At 35.4% G+C, this 26,757-nt stretch overlaps 1 protein-coding gene across 2 annotated transcripts in view; it reads right to left on the reverse strand.

The window, feature by feature from the left end:
• The window catches only part of TRMT9B (tRNA methyltransferase 9B (putative)), a 92,198-nt gene that overhangs the window by 19,219 nt on the left and 46,222 nt on the right, over positions 1-26,757 (reverse strand). For both annotated transcript variants that reach the window (XM_015862233.3, XM_015862235.3), the window contains one exon: positions 4,146-4,299. The gene's annotated coding sequence lies outside the window, so the exon portion shown is untranslated. The remainder of the gene's footprint in view (positions 1-4,145; positions 4,300-26,757) is intronic.

The following is a 26,757-nucleotide window of genomic DNA, read 5'->3' on the forward strand; positions in this document are numbered from 1 at the left end:
GCTAGATCTGCCTGAAACTCTTACCCTTAGATAAGCAATTTAATAGTGAATCAAGCAACAATTTTTACCTTAGGGTCACAAAGAATTCTAATTACTCCTGACAAGGTTGTCATTGTCCGTTTTCTCCAAAGGAAAACAAAGACAGGAGAAAACAGTAAAAGTAGAGAAGTAAAAGTTTCCATGCTGAACCAGAAAGAAATTGAGGTCTGTCTTCACAAGTCATAGAGCTTCTTTCTTACAAAGGACCAGCTCTCAAATTGGCAGCTTTACAGAGAAGACTGTTGGAGATGAAAGCAAAAGGAAGGCATTCATTTCCCTGATGTCTTGAAGGGAATATAAATTATTCTGCACTGACTATACAGACATTCTAGAAAACTGAGGTACTTTTGTTCTAATTTGTGACGAAAACTGTAGTTGCTGTCTGGTTCTCTTGTATTTAGGCCTTGCAAATTAAAACCACTTTCTTTTCTGAGCCAGGTATTAGAAAAACTTTTCACTATTCAGAAGCTTCTTTTTAATGGAGCAGACATGAGTTAATAGCTTGCACCTTTGCTTGGTCAATTTGGTCATTACATGATTATAATGTTACATTCCAATTATAATGGTTTTTAAAAGTTTTCCAGTAGAGCTAACAAAAGAAAAGGAACCAATGGCATTTGTGACATGATCAGGTGTAGAAAGTTAATTTTATTGCTGTGAAGTTAAAGTGGTATTTTCACTTTATAGGAAATTTTTAGCCTGAAAGAAACTAAAGCAGTAAACTATTCAATATTCTTTTTCCTGGGATATGAAAATTCCAAGAAAATTTGAGCTAGGAAAGTATACAATTTCCTAAATGAAATGGGGTCTCCAGAGCCTTAAGTTCCCTTAAGTATAATCATACTTTGGCTTTCTAGACAATAACATAAAACTTGCACTCTCAAAAGTGGTACTTACTCTCCTGAGAGCTTCAGTATTGAGAGGCTTCCTTTGCTTTCTTTGCAATCATTAGCACTAGAAACTTGATTTCTTGAATGAAAGATAACATTCTCTGGTTCTTATTTGTTTCCTAGTGTTTTAGAAACAATAAATATCCTTAAAATCATGGTAGTATCCCATATTGAGTTCACAATACAGAGGGTAAGAAAGCAAAGCTAATTTACTAAAAGCACAACAAGTGGCAGAGCTATAGTCCAGTAAAATTAAATACTTGTGACTTCAGTAACATAATTGCGCAGATGTTTTTTCACTTATGCTTAGGATGCAAGCAAGCTCATCTTGTGGGAGATTTTCAGTGTGTGGCCTTCATAACCTCCTGCACAGATTTGCTGTGGGGATTAACTAGTAAAGATTTGTAAAGTGCTTTGAAAATTATAAAGCTTCAAGTTGTGTAAGTGCTAAGCAGTATTATTTAATACTTAAATATTGCAACAAAGCCTTATAGGCCTTCACCTTACTAGCACAAGTCTTTGTGAGGTCAGTATGGATGCTGCAAGAGGTACAGCAAGCAGAACTTATCACAAGAGAGAGAAATTTCTTAATTCACTGTCAGAGATTAATATGAAACACAACTGTAAAGGTGTTAAAGAGAGACTAACTGAAAAATAAATGTAAAAAGCAATAAAATATAAATCAACATAAAAATATAGTACTTCTTAAAGTGCCAGTTCCTTACTTATTCTGTATAATATCTTAACCAAGTAAACCTACAGACCATTTTCCAGGAAACACAATTCAGACCCCAAATGCATAGATGGATCAAATACAACACTGATATCAGCTGAAATGTTTCCAAGTGACAATAATTGTGTCATTGTTATCTTTCTTCTTCCTCATTTTACAGTTACAGTTAGGTTTGGTTTGTTTGTTGAGTTTCCTTTTGTTCTTGTGATACCAAGGGGACAGAGCATCTCTTAATAAGATAACAATACCAAACATAAACAACATGAAATAATTTGGTGCTTAACTACCTTCAACACAGATGAACACAACTGTTTAAGAACTACTGGCATCAATGTACTATAGATGTTAGGGTGGCATATTGTCAGACACTGAGCAGCATCCCAATATCCTGAAGCAATAGAACCCTATTTGGCATGCAAGGAAGGAGAGTTGGATTTATTTATCTTACAAGGACTAATTTCTATTCATTGGCAGTCTCCATGCAGGACAAAGCCCTCAGTACTTGAATTCCCTGCCTCTGCAAAAAAATGATGCAGACATTCCACAAGGACATGATTTTCAAGCATTTGCATTTCCTCTCCATGGCTAAGAATAAAGATTACTTTCCTGCAGCATTTTGACATTTTTATCTGAATTGAAGCATATAATATAAATTCATTTCAGTGAATGTTAAAGTATTAGCTGAAATTCAGAATCAGAGACAAGTAAAGGTAAGAAGGGGGCAAAAAGAAAGTGAAAAGTGCGGTAGTAAAGCAGATGCAGATCCTTGTCCTTTCCTGGGTGGCGAAAGTTGCAGGCCTCTAATGCATCTACATCTCTTTGAAAAACAAACTTTGCTACCTGTATTTAGATATTTACAGTCTTTGTGTGACAGGAGTTAAATTATTTGTCCCCAGACACACAAAAAGTCCGTGAAAAACCCAGAACTAGATGTTCCATCTAGTAAGAGCTTAGAGTAGACTTGAACTGAAGGTGTTCACAGAAAAGACTGGTTACATAGGATGGCAAATTTCACTCTACATGCTTTGTTACCAGGGTCTTATCAATCCTTTGTCCAGATATGAGGGAAACCAGAGATTATATACCTTACTCCTTACTCAGACTCAGTTCCTAAAATTCAAAAGATTCACCAAGAGTTTTAGGGGTTCTTCATTCTGATTCAGACTCAGTTTTCCAGTTCTCTGTGTACTTCTTTCCAGTACTTTCCAGTCCTCAACTCACTTCTACAGTTGTTCTTCAACCTCTTTGCCACAGCTGAGGCAAGAAAAGCAACTCAGCTATAATATTACTTTCTTTTGTCTCTCAAGAACCTTTTTCTTGGACTTCCTTATTGCCTTCTCTTTTATTTATAGAGTTTTAAATCATACAGTGGCAGCTATTCATTTATTTTGGATGCAAATTATGGGTCTTTCATACTGTTGCTCGTACTAATAGCAAACTGCTTGACCCATATTAGTATTCTTAATGCTCATTTTGGCAGAAGTGAAATTATTGTGTTTCTGAATGGGCAGGGATTTACCAGGTGCATTAAAAATCTAGTTAGAATTTGGAGATAATACATATGGGTCTTTTGAAGCCTGAGCTGCTGGGTTTGAAAGATACAATGACTGTGATCAATTTTGTATACAGCACTGACACAGTTTGGAAATAGTTGTATGTGGTTTGGTTTTCATGTGATTTTAGTATAATGAGCAATACTGAAACACTGCAAAAATAAAACCATAAAACCAATAAAAACAAGTGGTTTTGAATGCTGCTTAAAACCGGTATCTAGCATACAGGACAGAAATGAAGTCATTTCTGTATGCTGACATTTATGAAGCATTTTACTGTTCAAATATGCTACAGGAATAAAGATGGTGTTTTGTCCACTTACTAATTTGTCTGTTCTCATTGTACCATCCACTAATCCAAAAATATACAATGAATGCTTGTTTTTAAAACTATTTGATAGCAAACATTGGTGTTTCTGAAAGAAAAGTATGAACCAGTCTTTGCCCAGAAAAGGTAAACAACTGACCAGAAAAGAGAAACAAATTCCTAGTATTAAACTAAAGCAGGTTTTCTATAATATTTATGAAATCACACTGTAGCTGCATTACTAGTCTCGCTTCATTTGGAAAATTATTGTGATTATCAGAATGAAATTAGGTATGATGGATCACTACATTTGATCTTCTTAAAACGTAGATGTCCTTTCCTATACTGTACATAAACTTTGAGGGTGGATTTCTATATATGAATAAGAGAATCTTATTAACTTCGGAGGGATTTTTATATAAAGCCGGAAAAAAAAAAAAAAAAAAAAAAGATTTCTTTTTACAAGCACTCAGGAGTAATTTTATTGTTCGAAAAAAGCTTTTTATCTTCTTCAAGAAAATATCACATATTACAAACAAATGTTAGTTTATCCATATAAATAGTGAAAAAATGCATAACAAAATTTTGATAGACTTTGAAGTTGTCAGCCGTTTGTGACTTACCCATGCAACTCACTTTCTGAAGATTTTCAGACATCTCTTTTGGAGTAAAATGCTGTTCTGCCCAATGTCATTGCACAGAAGGCAGCATTATTCTCTGTGGGTCTCTCTTGGAGCTTCTAGGCCTTGACAGAGCAACCACTAGCATGAGAGGCACCTGAAATTAGAGGTAAAAATAAGTGATTAGAGAGTAGCCCCCAAAAGCCTCTGTACCTGAAGTATCCCCAGAACACTGAAAAATACAGTGCAGGAACTATACGGGATTCTTGTCAATCTGTAGCAGCTTGTGGAGGCTCAGTTGGATCCCCATCATTGCCACACATGGCATTAAAGTTATGACACTAAATTTAGACTTTTGGGCTGAGCTCTAGTATCTTCACTTGAGTGAGTATGTAATATCTTCTTAATCAATAAAAGATCTATTCAGGCCTGTTCAACTGGAGTTCAGAGAGCAGATCAAATGAAAAAAAATACAGAATCTCAAGACTAGACAGAATCCCCAGAATTGCATATGTTACTAATGTGAGGTATTCACTGTGATATTTACACTGCTGTAATAAGCACAGGTATCCCAGCTAAAAACTTGACTTGCTTTCTTCGCTGTACTTCATATTGATTAAATTTAAATACTTGTGGAAGCATCTAATTTGTTGGGCATAAGTACAATTGTAGCCATCTGTGCTACAGCATTATTAGTTCAGTTACATTACCAAACACTTTGCTTTATACCATTTTTTAATTTATAATAGGAAAATGTACTGATCAGAAATTTTCAGTGTTTTTCTCCTCATGTCATGGTATTTTGCCTAGTTTCTGTTTGGTTTTGTTGCAAATAAATATTTTTGGCTTTTATGTGTAGCTTCCTTGTTCATTTCACTGTGTTTTTCTATTCTAAGCAGATTTTCAACCTGTACTCATCCCTTCTAATCAACATTGAAGTCTTTATAATATCCTTATAAAGGATGCTGCAGCTGGCAAATTTTGATTCTAGCCATTGGGAAGTTTTATCCATCTAGTCACTCTTTAGTTAGCAATATAACACTGCTGTGCTGCTTGCCCTCACTGATTACCTTTGCTTCCACAAAGGAAATCTAGGTGAAAGTGTTAAGCCTCCTGTCAGAGATAACTGGGCTCCACAGAGAAAAAGATGACAGAGGAAGAGCACAAGATCATCAGCTAGGAGGATAACTACCATTCCCATAATACCCGCAGCATCTTCTCCAAGGTGCAATATCTGATACCACCATCTGTGTGCATCTTCATCTCACAAAAGCAGACACTTTTTAGGAGAGGATGCCTTAAATCAGCATGCAGTCAAGGACAATTGAAGTATAAAATTATACAACAGAACTGAGTTCATTCCTGTCTACTTGTGATGCTCTACTTGTGATGATGATGTTCCTTCCTACAACAAGGAGCAACTCCTTAACACCTGAAATCAGCTAAACAATTAATTTAAAAATCTGAATATTTCACACTTTGCACAAAGTCTGGCAAAAAATGTACACATACACATTTACATTACACATACATTACACATTGCTTTCTCTGTCATTTGTAAGAAAGCCTTGTTTGCAAATGATTTTGTTTTTCTTTCTCAGTTTTTCAAAACCATAACACCTCATTTGACAACTCTCCCTAGAATTCCAAATTCAAATATAACAAAGAAAATATAACTTTTCATGTTTTTCTCTATCCATTCCACACCAATTCTCAAGCCTAATATTAAAAGACTGTTCCTTTCAGCAACATGAAAACATAATGTTTATTAGCCTTCTCATTCCAGGAAATTCAGTGAACTGATTTCAGCAAATTAAATCCAACAAGAACACATCAAAAGATATTTGATTTGCCATCTTGATAAGTTTAATTGATGAATAGCATACTGTTAAGTTATTCTGTCAATAATTTTAACTTACTGCAATTTTAATTAAATACCAGCAAGTTCTTCCCTTAGCTGTTTATTTGCCAATATATTGTTAATATAACAAAGTAGGATCCTATTAATTCCTATTTTATTTCTCGGTGAAAAAGCTAGTGCCTCTGATGGCTCTGACTGCATTCACTTGGTACCTTAAAGCTACTTGTCAGACTAGATGGTGTTTCCTGCCTAGCACCCCAGTCTCACAATACATATAGAAAAGAGACAGAGAGATAGACAGCTAACTCCACGGGGACACATGTCCTGTTCTAAAAAAGCTGGAATGATTTGCATTTCATAATTGCCTTCTACTATCTGCTAATAGACTAATTTATCAGGCTAAATTGGAGTACATACATAATGCTTGACAGCTTTGATCATCTAAGAGGAATACAGCCCCAATGAAGCAATGTGATTCAACTAAAATAAATGATTAAGAGCAAGACTACTGTGTTATACTTCTTCCTAAACTTGAAAGATAGCAAGGAGCAAATGCAACCAGACTTCACTACCATTCAGCAGTGTTTTCTGTTGACTAACTTATTAACTGGCTACCAGTTCAAACTTACCTGAAGATATTTAGTGTAAGCAAGTTGAGCAAACTCAAGCTGTTTGAGATTGAATATAAATTACTGGCATGCTTTGTCTTTGGATGACTGAAGGAAGAGATCAAAGTACTTATCCAAAGACCAAATTTAGACTCTGAGTTGGCTATGTATAACATCTGATTATTTGGACACAAGTTCCCAGTCTTCATTGCTGTATACAGAGCAATAGATGCCTGTTTAAAAGCCTTAACAAGTCTTTCAGGTTGTTTAAACTTTATCTAATGTAAATGTAATGTTCAAATGATATTTTAATGTGCCATTAAAACATGGGGTTCATTAACACAACAGGAGCTCTGTCATCTCTGACTGATTTGTCCTTAAGACCAACAAAAATTTTCAGAACCTTTGAGATAAGCCAAACTATGAGCCTTTGTAAAATAAGTTTCTTTAAAGATCCAGAAGAGCTGGCTCTGCTCTTTCAAGAAAAAACTTATGGTGCTACACATATACTTCTTAGGAAGGACAATTTTAAAACAGAAAATCTACCAACCATAATAGCTAGACAGGTTCTTTTTCTACACAGTAAGAATAATGCTGTTGACTGACCCAAATACCAGTTTTTGCTGTCCTTGCTGTTCATATGCAAGTTACCCCATTCTTTTGCTGGAAAGAATGTAGCCAACAGATTTTTCTGTTTATAAAGAAAAGGTATATGCAGAAGTATCACTCATCATTGTTCAGAGCAGCTTAGTGAGAAAGATGTCACCTGTAAAACTATATGAAAATGTGAGAGCAATTTCAATCTAGACAGCTATGTTCATGGAGTATAAAAGCAAACAGTGATATACAAGAAGGAAACCATGAGTATTCACCTTTTATCAGCTTCCCACATTTCTCCAGGAGTTTTCATCAAAGTTTCTAGAAACATGAGCAACTTCAGTTGTAAGTAAAAACATCTTGGTTTAGGCTTGGACAACTGTGTTCTAACTTCCCCCTCTCCTGGCTTCTGAGGGATAATCTCTTGTTCTACAGTCAGGCTGCTCTCTTCAACCCTCGCCTCCTACCACATGCACAAAGTTGCTTTTTCAGGACCATTTACTGCTCTTGAGATATATTTAGTTTTGTCTTGCCTGCCTGTAAATACATTTGCAGGTCCCTAATGGCTCTGATATCTTTGCTAACCATCTTCAGCAGAATTTCAGCACAATGGTCTTAATTTACATTCCAGAGATTCACATTCACAGGTATACCACAGTTAACACTTGAGTTAACTCAGATAAATCCTAGTCTAGATAATTTTACACTAATCTTCAGATGGCTTTATAGACATAGCCACAGTGGTTTCTTTCCAGCTCTCGGTGGCCAATGAGAGCTCTGTAAATTAGCTTTACTGAATGTGAGGATGAAGTTCTGAAACAAAGGGACTAAGGTACAGTTCCAGGAATTGTACATGGATAAAAAGCCAAATAGTTCAGACTTAGTGAAGTCTTCCAAGAGAAAGATGTTTCTCTGAAACAACCCATAACTCAAATTTCCTAATAGTTAGCTGAAGACAAGATATACGTGCTACAAATACCATCCTTATGTGCTTAAATCTTACCATATGGATGAGCTTTGGCAAAGGCCAAGCTGTTAATGCCAACAGACAGATGAATGTCTGAAGTAGCAGGACTTTCAGTGATGAGTACTGCAACACCTACATCTGCCTCAAGGAAGCGATCCATCTGTATTCTTAGCCAAAGTCAATTTGTTAAGGGACACTGCCTTCTGTCTTGATTTCATACCACTCTTTGCAAGAGGATTAGTCTAAATTTCCTGTCTTTCCCTGTTATATAAGCTTCATCTGAATTAAAGCTTACTTCAGCTTCTTAGATAAAGGTACATCTTTTTATAATTTATATCCAGAAATCAGTTCTATATTTCAGTGTCATTTAGTCATTTTTGTAAAAGTATTTGAAAGGGATAATAAGATTAAAATATTTTAAATAAAATAGGAAGCATTAATTATCTGCCTTATTTTATGCTAGAAATTAGGCACATAATTACAATGGAAAATTATCTAACAGTGTACCTGACTCATTCTCCAGTATATTATCAAAGTTAGAAACAGCCATACTAAGTGTCCAGGGAATAAGAAATGCTAATTATATTGTCTGGCTCTGAGTGCTCTGATAGTACTTTACAAAAATAAATAGCTATTGTGTGTCGCCTATTTAATGTAACTGGGCTGCATGAAAAGAAGTTTAAAAAAAACCTCTTATGTAGAGTTTTCTATTTAAAGAATCTTTCTGGATTCAGCAAATAATAATCTTTTTAAAAACGTGTTTGATTGTTTTTCAAGCTTTTCTGATTGATTTGGCATGCAAAAGAGTGATCTAATTGTTACCACTGTGATGAAGTTGTTTTGAACAGAATCCAACATTCTTGATAAATCCTCTTGCTTTTTTGGTTTGTTTTTCTTAATTTCCAAAAGATTTTAACTTAAAGATTTAATTCACTGCAGAAGAATTGAAAGCCTTTAGATTTTTTCTGAGACTATCCTGGAATTGATGGGCTAATTGGACTCTATGATTTATTTTCCTTAAACAAAATGAAAAAAATATATATCTCATTCATCATCTGTCACTCAAGCCAGAATATTCTTTGCTTAGTCTCAACCAAATCAGATAGAATTCTGCTATTCTGACTGTTTTATAACTTACCTACTTCATATACAACATTTTTCACACAAGAGAAGCATCTATCTATGCTATATTTCAGGTATGAGCTATACATTCCTGTTTCTTGGCAACTGATATCTGCTGGAATCTTGCTAGCAGTAAAGACTACAAAGCAATTCTTATATGAAAATATGTCACAGCAAGAAACAAGGAGGTCACTTTGGCTCAGATGTTAGATTTTTTAAAATCATAATGTTCTTGGTAGTATTTCAAAGACATTTTATGATATTTAATTCTCTTCTCTGTGTAATACTTTGATTTTAAGAAATCCTCTGGTTCTCCTTGGAAGTTGGCTGAAAATTACTAATAGGCACTTTTTTCTTTTTCTTTTTCTTTTTCTTTTTCTTTTTCTTTTTCTTTTTCTTTTTCTTTTTCTTTTTCCTTTTCTTTTTCTTTTTCTTTTTCTTTTTCTTTTTCTTTTTCTTTTTCTTTTTCCTTTTCTTTTTCTTTTTCTTTTTCTTTTTCTTTTTCTTTTTCTTTTTCCTTTTCTTTTTCTTTTTCCTTTTCTTTTTCTTTTTCTTTTTCTTTTTCTTTTTCCTTTTCTTTTTCTTTTTCTTTTTCTTTTTCTTTTTCTTTTTCTTTTTCTTTTTCTTTTTCTTTTTCTTTTTCTTTTTCTTTTTCTTTTTCTTTTTCTTTTTCCTTTTCTTTTTCTTTTTCTTTTTCTTTTTCTTTTTCCTTTTCTTTTTCTTTTTCCTTTTCTTTCTTTTTACCTTCCCTGGAGGTTTAGTGAAAGTCCTGAAGGAAACCTTGCCAATGTCCAAGCTAAGTAGCAAGAACATGTAACAGCTGTGTGTTAGATCTTCAGCGGTCATCTGTACTTTTCCAGCCCTTGAAAATGTAAGGAAACTGAAGAGCAATGTTGCTACCGTAGCTTCTAATGCCACTGATATTGGTAGCTAGATCCATGAGAAGAAGCCAGCTTTACTTTCTCAAACTTAATATACTGTGCTTAAAAAGAATGAAATTTATGTTTTATTCTGTTCCACAAACAACATAACCAGCAAATACTTTTTCTCAGTTGCTGTAGTATTATTGCATCCTTAATCACCTTTTATTCCTTATCTATGTAGGAAAGTGCCTGAGTGCTTTCAGGAGTTCAGGATATGGGAAAGATGTGCATGAGTGACACACAAGTCAGAGCTGCAGAGTCACTTGTTCAATTTTCCATTGTATTTCCCAGCATGCTCACTGACTGGGCCACAGTGCTACTTCAAGACTGGCCTGTGTGTGACCTTTTAAGCTAAAACACAAAGAACAGAAAAAAACAGATTGTCATTTCCTTTCTCTCTGAAGGTGTAAGAAGAACCACAATTTTGGTCCAATCCCTCTCTCAGTTTCCAGGCTGTCACTGTCCAGCATCACGTAGGCATGCTTATGAAGACCAGCTCTAGCAATAAGCTAAGCTGGAGCAAGGCTGCTTTTGTTCAAAAACATCTTTGTGTCCCTGTGCTGTATCTCCCAGTATATCTGTCTTTTGAAAAACATAGAGCCAGATAGCATCCAGCCACACCTCTCTGCTCAGCTACTGGTCCAAGCAGAAAGTGTCTGCTCTCCTCCATATCAGCTGTGCCTTGAAGAATAGTTGGACTCCTGTGAGAGGCGTCTTAGCTAAAGCACATGCACAGACATACAGAAAGCCGATCTGCCAGTGAATAACAGATTCAACTGTAATGCATCATGTCACCTCTACTAGTTTCTGTCATGTGTTTCTGACACATATGTTCTTTAAAAATATATATCTAAATAAACAAAAATTTGGCCTCAGGCTACCTCAGAGGATTCAGGGATTGTATCTAGACTCACTCATATACAGACAGTAGACTCTTATGACCTCTCTCAGAAATATGCGTATCACAGAGTACTGCTTCCTCCCACTGATCCAAGAAAAGCCTCTCAGTCAAAAAGAGGAAACTCATAAACTGAAATGAAACACTATTTCATTCAAAAGTGGGCAGTAGGCATCAGATTCCTTCCCACTACTTCTCTGAAACATTAGTCTGTGCTCTTGATAAATATATTGCAGTCCTACAGTATGGATTGAAAGCCACAATTAGAGATAAGAGGAAAACACTGCATTCCACAGTCAAAATACATCTACAGATACTTTGCTGCTTTTGTATTTGAAAGTGCTTTAGGAGTACAATTAAACTTTGCAAGTCTAGATTTACTCTCTGTTTGTCTTCAAAAACCCCTGAAGTCATAACTACCAACACTGAAGAAATAACTACCAACTATAAAGAAATAAAGCTTTCTAACTGTTGAATAATAATCACTGTTCCAGTGGAGCAAATGATGTGCATAAAGATTTTCATGTCTGTACATTTTACAGAATTCCAATTTATTGAGACAGCATATTGAAGAAGCATCTCCTGTTAAAATCTTTGTTAAGCGGCTGTGTGAATGGTTATTCGCATGATTAGCAGACTATTCCTCCATGACTTATCTTCGGTGTTCTGGAAAACATAAATGATATTACAAGAAGATAGTAGAAGTATTATAAAAATGAGTCATGAGACATAGAGCTGCAGGTGATATTTGCTAAGAAACATTTTAATATATTTTTATTGGCTGCATCATGATTACTGCTGTTTGCACAGGGGAAAAGGCGAGTCTTGCACAATAATTATAACTACAAGAATCTTGAAGTTTCTGGTTCTTAAATTACAGCAATTCTCCCACACAAGTTTTGAGAACACCTAGTATTCTGCTCAGTTGGATCAAATTTCATTTCAGATGGCAATACTTAAGAGATTTCAAGGTAAGAGGGAGTTTCCAATGTCTACTCACAGACCTGGAAAATGTTTTGCCTTAGCAATTATGCTTAATTTCAGGGCTCAGTGCTGTTATTGTCAACTATACTGAATATTGCATCTACTTTAATAAAAACAAATAAACATTTTGGAATAGAAGTATTCAAGCACCTCAAAATTATCTGCGGTCTTTGATCTCATTATATCCTCATGGTTACCTTAGGTCTCCAAATACTGAGAAATAAAGCCAAATGTCACATATTCCTGTAAACTGCTCTCATGTGTATAGCACATAAATACCTGTCTCACTGTAAGCCAGAGGGAACTACACTGAGACCAGTGGGGCTAGAGTGAGAATAAGAATTTACCTTCTGGAAAGAAAAAAAAAAATAAAAAAAAATTATATCTGCTCCACAGGTATTCTGTCTTTGTCAAATTACCTAATAAAATTTGCACTAATATATTTTTGAATGGCAAATGAGTAAATGCTGCTATTTGTGATCTACTGTCAACTTAAAATGCCCTGAAATCCCAAATGAGAGGCTCCCAGTGCACAGCAGTTTCTATACCGAAGCTGACAGAAAGCAAACTGTTTTCAGTTGTTCTTGTGAATGATTCAGCTATTTTTACTGATGTACCTAATGATTGATAATCATTATAAATACTTGAAATCCTCAAGGTTTCTCTGTTTTTAGTTTTTATGTGTGATATTATTCATATATCTGTAAATACAGTAATCATCAAGTAGAACTCAGAACAACATACAGCTTTTGCAAACAGCTTAAAGAATGAGCTAACAGGAGTGATAATCTAGCATTATTTCATTCTGGCTGAGGAAGGCTCCTTCCTCCTTAAAAACTGAGGCTCTTAGTGACTGTAGCTAATGATGTTTACTTTCTTCTGATAGGCTTCACTTTACATTCATTTGATGTTAATTCACTTAAGTACAGGCAAGTTAAAGAACTAAGATCAAGCAAATCATAATGAAGTAATCCCTTCTTACTTTACTGTTCTACTGGAAAATTCTGCTGATGAAAAAATTCCTGAAACTATTATTTTCCATTATAAAACTACTTTCATGTCCCAAATCATGTGGGTGACTACCAAAGAAGGAAACTGCTTTATATTTTCAAGATTCTACATATCTTCTAAATATTTAACATAGCTTTTCATGTGAAATGCACAAGCTGCCAAGAAGAGTTTAATTTCTCCTTTCAGTTTAGATCATATCGTACTAGGGGCTAATAACAGTGACACTCTGATTGGGTGTTCCACCATAAAGGAATGCTGGATATTAATCACATAACGCTTCATAACATAACATAACAATCACAGCCTGTCTTCATAACTGAATTTTTTTTCCACCTTTTAGGATATGGAAATATACTGTATTCAAAAGGAAATAATTTAGTCCTAAATTCTGTTTTATCCAACCAACCAAATGACATCATTATCATAGTTTTGTTGCATATCTAATTTACCCAAATCTATCTATATTTCTGAAATTGTCAATTTAGCTGCTGAAACAAGCTTAATCTTCAACGGGAAACTTCTAGACAAAAAATCTCAGCTAGAGGAGAGCATTTTAATATCCAGAATCACAAACTTATCCTTTTTCATGTAGCAATAATCATCACAATAATTCTGTTATCAGATTACAATTGTTTTGCCTGACAAGCAGACTTATTTTTCTACTTGAATTTTCTCAGCTACTGCATGAATCCCTGATTGAGCACATGTTATGAGCTACTCTGAAATAATAAAAAATTGTTGCAAATAAACAAAACAATGTATGTGCAACTGCTCAAATCCAAAGGGATATTAAGATAACATAACTCAGTAACATTAAGTTGGTGGAAGTTAGGCTGGATGTAAGTGCTTCACTATGAATACTCTTCAGGAAGAAGCATTCATGACTAAGAATGCTTACACAGAAGCTTACACAAAGGAAAGAGGGAGTAACAAATGTCACATACAGAAGTCAGATAATTCTCTACTCCTACTCACTAGTTTAGCACTCCAAAACTACCGGTAGTCCTTTTGAATAGGATGAGAATTAAGGAATACATTGTATTGCTTTTCTACTACATCTATTTAAGAGTTGCTATTTCTCACACTGCCATGGTCTGGAAAATGCCTGTACTGTTTGTACCTATATGTATGATCTTGCATTTTGTGATTTAAAACATTTATTTTTCTTGACTAGCCTTCTTGAGAAAATAATTCAGACTGGTTTATACTAATCATTATGATATCCGCTAGCGACATCAGAATTAATCTGCACATAATTTATGATAATATTGAATAGTCATAACAAAACACGAACAAAACTACTAAGGTAGCTAAATCCAGTGAACTTCATGATTTGGATGATTCCTCCCAGACCAGTCCAAATGCCTCACTTGGCCAACAGTTCCTCTCCAGTCTTGCTTGATCACTGTCTTTACCCTAAACAACCCTTAGGAAGTTCCACACAATCCTACGATCGTTTTAAAACATATGCAGTCTATAAATTCTCTCTCTCTCCTTCCCACAGCAAGTCATTTTAGGCAAATGCTCTGTTCACATTATGCTGCTTTTGAAGAAGAGAATTTCTTTCTAAAAAACCATCTCCTTCAACAGTCTTTAGGTAGTAGCTGATGCAGGTTGCTCCATTGCAACAGTTCAGCACAGCAGGGATCCTCCACCTGCCATTGCTTCTGTCATCCTCCCCAGTGAACAGACAACCTGAAAACTTATCTTATTTGTAGATGATCATTACTACAAGTACTATTGCATTTTGGACTACATTTCATGAAAATTATTTTTCCAGTTTATTTCAATTTAGTCCAGTGACCTCCCAAGTTATTTATTTCCTGTCAAACTGGTCCCATCAGAAAAACACAGCAATAACTGGAACTTATATTAATAAATAAGATACTTCTCAGTCCTATGGAATTGTATTTCAGTCTTTTCTATGAATTCATGAACTTGTCAGAGCTGATGATGTCTTGATTTACAAGTCACATTTTTGTCCCACACATCAGGTTGAAAAGACGGTATGAAATTATATGCTGACAATGAAATCCAAAACCCTTCTATTTTGAACAAATTTGCATCAAGATAGACTAGTAAGGTTGGGTAAAGTAGCTTTGAAGAGATGTATTCTGAGAGGTATTTTTTAAATATGCATCTTTGTCATATTGTAGAAAAGCAGGAAGGGGTATGAAAGGCCAACAGTGGCATAGATTTTGTTCCCCTAGGCTTTTAGTAAACTTTAATAAAATGAGGTAAGCAGAAAATAAGACTAAAGTACAAGGAACTGTTTTTTCGCTAAGGGCATCAATATGCAAAATGGAAAATATGGAGCGCAGATAAGCAGGAGGAGGAAGTTAGTCTTGTTCTCCTGCAGTGCTCATAGGTAACAGAGGAAAGTAATGCTTTTGGACTTAAAATGCCATTTCAAAAGATGATTTTTCCCTGCTCCATGATAATTTTCCCCTGTTCCATTACCCTCCACATTCACTATCTCCTCCCCTCTACCTTTTTAGACACTTTTCATGTTTCTATTTCCTTTTTATTTTCTGATGCTCTCTTCTTCTCCCATTATTCTCACATTCTTTGATTCTTCCATCTCCTTCTCCTGTGTTGTATAGTTCAGTATAATATAGCAAGCAGGAACTGAACCTCATCCTTCCCCTCCTTTACATCTCCTGATGGTAGCAAGGCTTGACTCACACATTACATGGCAAGACAACTGGAAAAATATAAAAAACTGTCACCGATACCCATCAACCAAGTATATGATGATATCCTCCTCCTTTTGCCTTTCCCCATAGCCTCCTCAAAGGCCATTTTATGAAGAAGTTGCACTCTTGTGATTGTCTCTGCTTGCTTAGAGTTTGGTTTTATACCAGCAAAAGCCTTTTCAGGCTTATCTGAAATGCTGAATAGAACCTGTATGATTTTTTGTTGCTTGGCAAAAAATGTTCCATATTTATCACCCGTGTGTTAGACTCTGAAGTTTTCTTAGGGTTGGGAATATTTTAACTTCAGAAATCCTTCCACATCTGGGTTTTGACACATGTACTGCTGTCTAAAGAAAATAGTAGGAACACTGGCTTGATACTCTGCAAAGGAAGCTTGGTAACTTGTCAACTTATGAGAACTGTTCTGTGCTTCAGTTGTGAAATAAATTGTGAAATAAATGCTGTACAGTTGAAGACTTGCCTTGAATAAGTCCTTGTAACGTTTCACTGCTATCCTCCTATTTTAAGGTCAGGGAAAACTGTTTTGGCAATCTGCCTTTTGACATATGTACCAGCAAAACTAGCATATGGCCTAACCTGAAAGAGCCTGTTGGAATATTATTTTTATGCTGAGTTTTTAACAATGCCCTAGAACTTTACTCTTTTGGATTTTGTCAGCAATAGACAATTCTGAAGCATACTTTGTTTATTCCAGTAAGGTAGAGGGGCAAATCCTTTTAAAAGATAAGCATGTGGCTACGGAGCATTAGATTTTACTCTGATCTAGAACGATGGCATTACTTGCTCAGAGGGCATTACCTTCCAAAATTAACTTATCGTTTCCTGGCAACCAAACTGCTCTTGCTAGAGTGCCAAAGAGCCTTCTGCAGTGACCTGACAGGGTAAGTAATGCTAATTCTCTTTATTTCCATCTTGAACTAAGGCCAGTGGAAATACTGCAAGTACTTCCCCTGTTCTTCTGCCTGACAAATAAACTTTTAAAAACTTTACACAGATTCTACTGCACTGTCATGCAGAGGCAGATTTCTTCCTTTTGTATTTAAAGATGTGATGTCGTACGTCTAACTGTATATAGTTCTAACTGTATTAAGCTTGTCAACACTTGTTATGACACTGAATAAGATGTGCTGGTTTTGATCTTGCCTTCAAGCTGACATTCAGCATATGTCCAGGTTTTCTCAATTCCATCCCCACAGATGCTGATATCACCCACCTAATCAAATCTCCAAACTACCTAAACAAAAATGCTAGTAGTCCTTGAAGGCCAGATAAAAGTCACTGAGTGGCAGACAAAAGGAGAGAAGTAGCTTCTCTGCCAATTATCTTGTTGATCATTTTGAAACACTGCTGAATTTTTGATTGGCTGTTTTGGATAACCCTCCATGTCATGTTCTCCTAACCAGTAACAGCTGCAGTATTAAATATACAAAGGATACTGAAGCCTTTCTGGTGTTGTACAAAGTCATAGAGGAACAAAACAAATTGATGAATATGTCAGCAGTGTTCACTTACATAATTTCATTTCACTGCCAAGAGTAATCTTTTAAGTAATCTCATGGCCTGAACCTTGATAACTTTTTTTTTTGTTGGTAAAAAGAGGGAAATTGCAAAAGTTTTCCTATTTAAAAAAAAATTTGAAATATTCACCTGCAAAGTACACAAAGCCCTAAGAAGTTAAATATATCCTGGACAAAAGCCAGAGTTACCAGAACTGAGCAAGTGGTTACATAATTTTCTGAGAACAGCTCTGTGGAGTTCATATCCTGAGGCTACACCAGATATCACAGCAGCCAGAGGTAAGGTGCTACTGATCCGCATAAAATTCTCACTATCAGTATTAAGCTTCTCTGTTCTCACTTTCCAACAATGCTATTAATATAGAAGAAATGGAATTCTACTGCAAAATAACAGGGTGTACATCTGCTGAAAATAAACTACCTCTGTGCTACAGAAGATAAAAGTCAAAATATATATTACTGTGTGATAGAAATTGTACTTAACAATTCTTTTCCATGAAGGAAAATATAGTAAATGGCCCAAAAGAATTTTTGTATAACAGTATTGAAACCTTTGCTGAAATCCAAAAAGATTACATAAAATGACTTCATTGGTCAACTAGGTGTGTAATAAAAAGGAATTCAGCTTATTAAACAAGACTTTCCTCTCATGAACCAGTGTTGGCTGTGATCAATGACTGCATTTTCTTTCAGGTGTTTTTCAATATCTCCCCCTAAAAAATATTCTCCATAATTTTCCCTGGCACTGAAGTGAGACTGGCAGGTCTGTAAGAGGAGTCTGGGCTCAGACACAGGCTGAGCACCTGCATTTAAAATACAGCATAGAAACATAATGTACTTCAGGTCTCTGATGTAAAGATTTTCCCACTAAGCCACAAAGTTAGACAATATGCTATATAGCAGGTTACATTTGCTATGTGTCAGGTTGCCCAAATTAATATTTATCTGCGAAACTGTCACTCACATAAACAGATTAATAGCTCAAACAGCTAATCATGGGGAAGCCATACTAAGCCATTTAAAATACAAGGTGTTCTAAATTTTTAAAAGTGAATCCATAGAGATGAACACAACCATCCATTACCTGCTGTTGTCAAGGTAACAGCTGCTTCAGGATTAACACTCACAAGATAGTTTCAGTGTTTCATCACAAACACTACAAATTTTACATGTGTTAGCTGGCCACTTGCCAGTCCCTTCTTCTTGGTGTTCTTCTCACAAATGTTACTCTATTCGCTTTTCAAGAGCAGTACAGTACTGGCCCCAAATCAGGAGGGAGTTTTTTACTTGCATGTTTATATATTATTTATTTATTTATTCACCAGAAGACATTAAATAATTGTAAACTCACCTCTCAGCTTCTTCATCTAGAATGGTTCACTTCCCTTCACAGAATCATAGGGTTTGGAAGGGAGCTCTGCAGATAATACAGTCCAGCCTTTTCCTAAAGCAGGTTCCCTAGAGAAGGTATCACAGGAAAATGTCCAGGAGGTTTTTTAATATCTCCAGAGATGGGGACTTCACAGACTGGTGCATCAGCCACTTCTGCCAGCTTTGTATCATAAGCAAACTTGCTGGAGGTACATTCTATCCTTTCATCCAGGTCACTGATGAAGATGTTAAACAAGACTAGGTTCAGTACCAGCTCCTGGGGAGCACTGCTTGCTATAGGCCTCCAACTAGACTGCACCACTGATCACAACCCTCTGTGCTCTGCCAGTCAGCCAGTTCTCAAACAACTTCATTGGCCACTCATCTATCTTGCACTTCTTAAGCTTACCTAAAAGGATATTATGAGATACAGTGTGAAAAGCCTTGCTGAAGTCAAAGTAGACAACATCTACTTCTTTCCCCTTATCTACTCAGCCTGATGTGACATCATAGAAGGCTACCAGATTGGTCAAGTATGATTTCCCCTTGATGAACCTATGCTTGATTAATCTTGATAAACTTTTTTTCTTCCATTTGATTGGAGATAACATCCACAATAAATTGTTCCATGATCTCCCCAGGGACAGAGGTGAGGCCAACTGGCCTGTAGTTTCCAACATCCTCCTTTTGCTCTTTCTGAAGACTGGAGTGACAATGGTGTCCACCCAGCTTTCAGACTCCTCTCCTGTTCTACATCACCTGTCATAGATGATAGAGCAATAAATATATAAATAAGTAAACATATCTCAATATTAATTCTGAAAAAATACATTGCTTCTCTGTTTCTTGGGAAATTCCAATGAATTTTGTAAATCCTTAAAACATGTTTGTTTGTTTTTTATTTTAGTACACCCAAGTTATATCTTTTCTTAAAGCAGGATGTTTTCCCCAAGAAAGGATTTCTGGCACTAAGAAATTAGACTTGCTGCTAGGATTTCCAAGCTTCCTTTAGAGCATGGCCTTGAAGACTGAACAAAGATTTAGAGGAAATTGCCTTGGAAACAATGAACTCATATCTGTATAAATATTAAAAGGACACTTCTGAAGTTCAGTGTTTGGTGTACGTAATAGAAAATCATTCATCAAACGTATTGGCAGTTGGTGTGAACTCTGCTGACTAAAAAGGTAGTCTCTAGGGTCTTTAGTTTGTTATAGGCATCTGAAAATACACAATTCTTCTCTTTATTTTGTTTCTCTCCTGTAAGAATGTTCTATTAGTCTCAAACATAACTGTCATTTTATGCCATAAAAATTGTCAGTGCTAACCAACAATGTAATCCAATGTTCCTGTTACTTTGCTTCTTGTTATGTACTCTCAAAAGAACTCCCTAGGCAGGATTTATACACACTATCATCCAGTATCAGTCTTGAAGTAACTGAGCTTCATCATTTTTTTTTTTCTAAGTATACAGGCAGAAGACATGAACCTCTGTAAGCCAAAATAAGAGTTGCTAAATGAATATATTTAGCAAGGATTGTCCAATCATCGGAAATATACAACTTGGCACATAAAGCATTTTTTCCTATTTTAGGCAAGTATCATGTATTCATTGTTCCTTTCAACACCCAGCTGAGAAAGAACATATTCAGAAGATTCTGGCATTTAGTATCATTCCACCCTTGGACCATTCTGTCTAAGCTGAAATACTGCAGTTACCTGGAAGATTTTAACTCTGTTTCAGGTCAAAAAGTCTATGACTAATGACAGATGTCCACTGAATTCCTGGAAATGTAATCTCATGTAATTCCCCTAAATAATCTTAGCAAAAACTGGTCTGTCACCAGCATCCTTTAGATACAGAGAATTGCTCTGAAGGCTTCTGTTTTCCTTCTCTTAAAGAATGAAAGTTTAACCTGCAAGAATACATTATTTTTTAATCTAATTGCTCATATGTGCTATGATTGTTTGGACAGAGTTCATTTCTCTTTCCTACTATGCAGGCTGCAAAACCATCATGTTGATATAAATTCATATAAGAGATAGCAACAATTACAATGTTCTTAATATACATTATATTAATTAATCTCTCTTATCATTAATCATATTAATGCTATGTCTCAAACAACTTTAAAGGATTATGCTTATCTCTCAGGATATACTGTAAACAATGGTGAGTAAATCTTGGTGACATGCTGACAACTTGTCTGAAAATCATGCCAGATTATTATTAATTGCTTTTGAGGATATGGCACCAATATTTCTAATGGTTAGAGCTACTTCTTGAAATAAGATTATTAATTACAACCTCTTTTACCTTCCTTTAAATTTGATGACAAAGAACATTTTTAGTGAAGCTGATTAGATCAGAAAACTCTCTGGATGAATTTCACAAGGCAGTAAAAAAATGACAGTGTTTTAGGTGTCCTACAGATGCCCTAAATTTCAACCTGCTTGAAAAGATAACCTTCACAGTCTAGTTCATCATTCTGTTGAGAGTCTTCCACATACCTTGGAGTAGACTAAATAAAATACCACACTTGATGGCGCTTCTAGAGATTTATTCTCAGAGTTAACACTTTCAGTTATTTACTCTCAGACTTAATACCATCCTAACAGGAACATAACTTGTAAATATGTGAGCACTGCAAAATCCAAGCTAGCTTGTTATGCTGAGGTGCGTGATAGGGTTTTACTGTTGGTGTTATGGTCTGATACTAGAAAGAAACAACTCCTTTACTATGTTGTAAATCATTATAAGAGGATCTTCTATATTCAAAGCAGCCTTCAATGTTAAACACAAATTTAAATGCTGCAGTTATGAGCTCTGCCTAAACCTCTAGTTAAACAATATTTTCTTTCTTTTATGTCATTTTACCATAAGGATCAAAATTCTAATTCATCTCCTATATTAGAAATAACATCTCTGTGTTCATAGCTGTTTTATCTGGAGTATCAAGGAGAACAAAATAATCCAATTCCTCATTATCAAATTTACATGACTTCTGAGTATGCCTCTGGGTGATGCATTTAACAAAACAAGAACAAGAAGTACGGTATTAATCTTCACAGGGCATTCCTCATTAAGCTAGTTTAAATAAATCAAGCACTGAAATGAGCTACATTGCACAAGCCAGAGCTGTTCTAAAACTACAAAACAAATTTAGGTCTTGCAGAAACTGAAGAGGTCTAAGTCTGGACATTTGTTTCTATTGAATAGGTATACTAATTCATAAGTTATAGCTATCAAAGAATTGCATTTATGCTGGCATGGGGCATGGTCACCATTAAAAGTAAAATGGGGCCCAGAGGGTTGGAAATGAGGGCTGCACAATTATGTGATGTCACAGGTGTAGCCAACTGGCTGATCTGTCTTTCATACAGTACCATGTCTTTATATCATATTCTTTAACTAATCATAATACAATTACTCCTTACAAAAGAGAATAATCAAAGGATGGAAGAAAAATTTGACTATTTCAAGATGAAACACAAAATTAGTTACTGAAAATACATTCAACAAGAATTCTCCCAAAAAGAAATGATCCATAGACAAGTGTGTTTCAGAATGGATTTGAGGGAGAAGAGATGAGTAAAACTTAGATAGGAAGTGAAGGAAAACTCTTATAGGAATAAGGGACATTACACCAGGAGATATGAAATCAAGATCACTAAAAATTCAGATGAAAGAAGCTCCCAGCATACTCCTGAGTCCCAGGATATGTTTAGTCTGTTAATAGACTTCTTGATTTAAAGCCCTGCACATATGATTGTATCCTCACAATTTATTACCTATGGGAACATCCCATAGGAACATACTGTTGTGCTCAAGTACCTTACCTGGTAATTTAAATTAGTGATATTAGAACTTACTTATCTATTTGGAAAAATGATGAGCAGGTTGTTGGAGAGTTTGCATATTTTTAGGTAAAGTGAGCATCTGTTAGTCTGCTTTATATAGTTCCATTGGAATAAAATAAACAATATTGAGAGTGTTTAGTGTAGGCAAGACCTTAGCAAAGGCATGCAGGCATAAAATAAGTAAGGACACAGAATGGCATATGCCTATAAAAAGAATTGATTAATCATCACATAAAAACAATCTTTAAACAGTTATTCTTTACTTGCTATCATTAGCTTTTAATATATATTTGCTTTCTTTTTCTGATCTGTATGAATGTTGTGCTGCCCATCTCAAATTGAATTATCTGCTACAGTGCTGATGATCTTAGAGATTTCCTGTAACTGAAGAACAAGAAACAAAGCACACAGGATGTGATCCTGACAGCACTGCGTTTGGCTGCTCTCTCAATGTAAGAATAACATTTTGCCTTTCTCTTAATAACAGTTTCTAGATATAACCACAAAGAGCAGATTAGATAACAACAATCCTGACAACCTGCTACCAGACTTCCTTAGGACAGTTAACTCCATCCTTGGCTGCAAGCTGAATGCTGGACAATACCTGTAGTAAGCTAACAGAAACTATGTATGGCAGTCCCGATTAACAATCTGACAACTGCACAAAAAAGGGATGCAGAAGAAGCTAAAAAGCCATAAGCAATATTGCTGTTTCATTTCCCTGCTACATGTATCACTGTGGTCATTCTGAGCATATGATTCCTCCTAGAAGCACTGTGATTAAAAAATTTTTCTTTACAGTGAAGCTGATTTTTACAGAGACACACTAAATCTCTAATCCAGAAAGGAGGTAGTAAGAAAAAAATAACTCTTACCAAAGTTTGTTGACTTTCTGCTTTTTATAATAACAACCAGGAAGATTATTACCATTTTCAACCCCAGCAGAAATTTTGCCACTGCAACAGCAAAAGAATGCTAAAAAATCTCAGAAAGCTTCACAGTGACTCCACACATCAAGAATTATTTTATTCTGAAATGTGAATCCCCTAGAGGACTGTACATTTAGAGTTTGCAGGTCACTGGTGATGAAAAGCATAAAAAGAAGTGACATTAGACACACACACTTCTAAGTTACTATCAAATATTTTATCAAGAGAATTCAGACTGTAACTTGCTGTTATTAAAATCCTAGCCCACAAAAGCAAAGTGTATTTACAAGCTTAATGACATCTTGCTACTTTTGTTTTTAACTTCATACTGATAATATTAACAGATGATACATGAACATTAACTGACACCAATGACATTTTTAAATGTCCATGCTGATGCTCCTATCAGTCATGTAAGGCTGCTCTTCCCTTTTAGATAAGACTGTCATAGATGCCAAAGGGCCCAATTAATATCAAGAGCCCTTTTGTTCTAGGCATGAAGCAAACACATCCTTCTCTGAAGAATATAAAAGCTTAAAAATTAGAGATGCCTGATGAGTGTTGATGACAGAGAGATATAACCTAATGTTTACAAATTATTACTGGTACATTAAATGACTGCAAAACATTAACATCTGCTCCTCTAGCTGCCACCATTCATTAACACATAAGCATTTGAAAAATGAATTTTAATTTTTTTTGTTGTTGTTTTCCTATGTAACATTGGTTCATTTGTTCCACTTTGGTTTGATCAAAAAAACATTGTTTGCTCAATCATATTCTTTATTTGGCACAATACAATTCCACTTAAAGCATGGCAGAAAAAAAAAGATAATAATAAAAAAATAATAATTAAAGATATTTTCATTAAAACACAAAGAACATACTGTGAAGACAATCTTGTACATGAATGAAATAAACCCCAAGTGACTGCTATGTGACAGCAGTGAAAATTATACATTTAAGAGTGCTGCTGAATTAGAGCCTTAGTATTACACAATTATAACTTAACACATTAATCCAGAAGAGCCAGCCAGTTCCATATACCTTTTTCTATCAGTGCGAACCTAAGCTGCCCCCACATTGCTCAAATTGCTATACAAGAACAACTGTTTGTGAGCTTACATGACAAATCAGATCAATTAAATAACCCCGGTTTGAAAATGTTTTTTTTATTGTTTGTAGAGTTATTTTCCACCCAAGTCTTTTCTTGTGTGTAAATGTTAGGATCAATTGCAAACCTTAACAATCTATGAATACATGGACAAACAATACATCAAATGCAGTATATAAACACTTACTTAGTGTTTGTAACACTGTGGCTGCAAAATAATGAATTTACTTCCACAGTACATTTCCAGTTTCTACATTATGCAAACTACACTTTTAATTATTTATACACTCAAAAGGTGAAACTGATCTTTTATTAGTGGTTGATGAATCTAGTTCTATTAGGATTGTTATTTATAAATTATTTTCCAAGACAGATCACACTGGAGTAGGACAGAACCTCATATTTATCCTTGATCAATACGCCTCCAATAAGATTTTCAAGATTTTGTAATATTATGCTATTTTATGCTTGATAGTACTTGGTAAGTGATTTCCCTGTCTATTTTCACCCACAACTTTTCTTCTTCCTGCCCTGCTTTCTCACTTTATCCTGCTAAAGATGAGTGAGGGTCTATGTGGATGCTTGGCTGCAGACCATGGCCAGACCATCACATAGTTAAGGATAGTTAGCTGATATGTCAAGATGGGCCCTAGTATAACTTTGCTAGCCCTACACAAACATTTTTGGTATCACTTGTGACAATGCAAGGACTGATCAAATGGCTGCTCACAACTACAAGCCCTTAGTGTTTCTACAATATCGAAGAGGAATTAATGAACTAAAATAAATCAATAAATATAATTACTGACATTATGCCATTAATAAATTACAGGAAAATATTACAATAGTGGTGTCGTTAAAACAGCTGTGGAATGAGGACAAAAGGATGGAGTTCGCACTGCAGGGAAAAAGCTGCATGATGAAGACACGCTGACCAAACAACACAGTGACCAGATGTCTGTAAACTGAATTAACAGAAGTAACAAATAAGCTCTCCGAGGATGCAAACTACAGTATATAATAGGTCACAAAATCTTGAGGAGACAAAAAGACAAATTAAAAACTACCAAGGTGAGGTGAAAAAAAGATTAGTGCTGAAGATCCCAGCACCTACAAACTTACTCTTACAGAGATGAACAGACATCTAAACCTTCTCAGCATAGCAGGGTAGGTATCACAGGATACCTCATGACAGGAGTGTAGGTTTCTAGGGCCAAAAGTGGAGTACTGAGGACCTTAGTGAATTGGGGAAGCTCACGGATTCGCTGTCATAACCATAACACTACACTGTTAATGGCTCAGTTACTAATGCTGATAATGTTTGTTATAGCTATGTCTACTGCCATTATCACACTCATTTCATAAGTTGTTATACTTCATCACTATCATTATCATTGTTTTCTCACAGTTATCTCATTTTTTCCTAAGAGTTCATTACACAGTTAAATATTGCTAAGACATGATAGCATCTGCTATTGCCATGCTCAAGTTACAACACTTTAATATTATAGTGTGCATAAGCTGTTAAAAATCATACATATAGGATATAGTCATTGTCTCTTTCCTTTCTGGGCATTACTGCTGCACTCTCCTGTTCTTCCTTGCTGACAAAGAATAATAACTGTGAAAGAATACAGGCACTGGTGCATGTATGGGTGGCTAAGGCAGGTGCTAGAAGACTGGACATTCTAGGTGAAAGTAATCAGGAATTCAGATCATGAGCACCACACATAGCCCTGGAAGACACATTAAGGACTAGAGATACTTGAAGGTGGGTGCTCTCACACAAAACCTATAGATGAACTTATGACTAATACATCTGGAAAGCTGAAGAATTTGGCCTTAAAAAGAGTGATAGGGATACAGAAGATTGGTATATGCTGCATACCTCCTTTACAAGAAATTCCATTCCAATAAGTTTGTGTTACAGCAAACAGTCATGAAAACCATTTCTGTTGTATTTTCATACAGATGCTATTTCAAAAGGCCAGCCTTCCTTTGTTTTCATGGACCTCTTTATCCAACATTCCTATTTTAACATCACTTCAATTCCAATTACTATACAGCCAGTTATCTTAGACAGCTGTTTTTCACCACGTACTTTATGTAGTGTGTGCAGTGCTTTTAAAAAAGCAGC

This window comes from Coturnix japonica, chromosome 4 (assembly GCF_054131305.1).
Source record: "Coturnix japonica strain WE chromosome 4, WE-NBRP24, whole genome shotgun sequence".
NCBI classification, from domain to species: domain Eukaryota; kingdom Metazoa; phylum Chordata; class Aves; order Galliformes; family Phasianidae; genus Coturnix; species Coturnix japonica.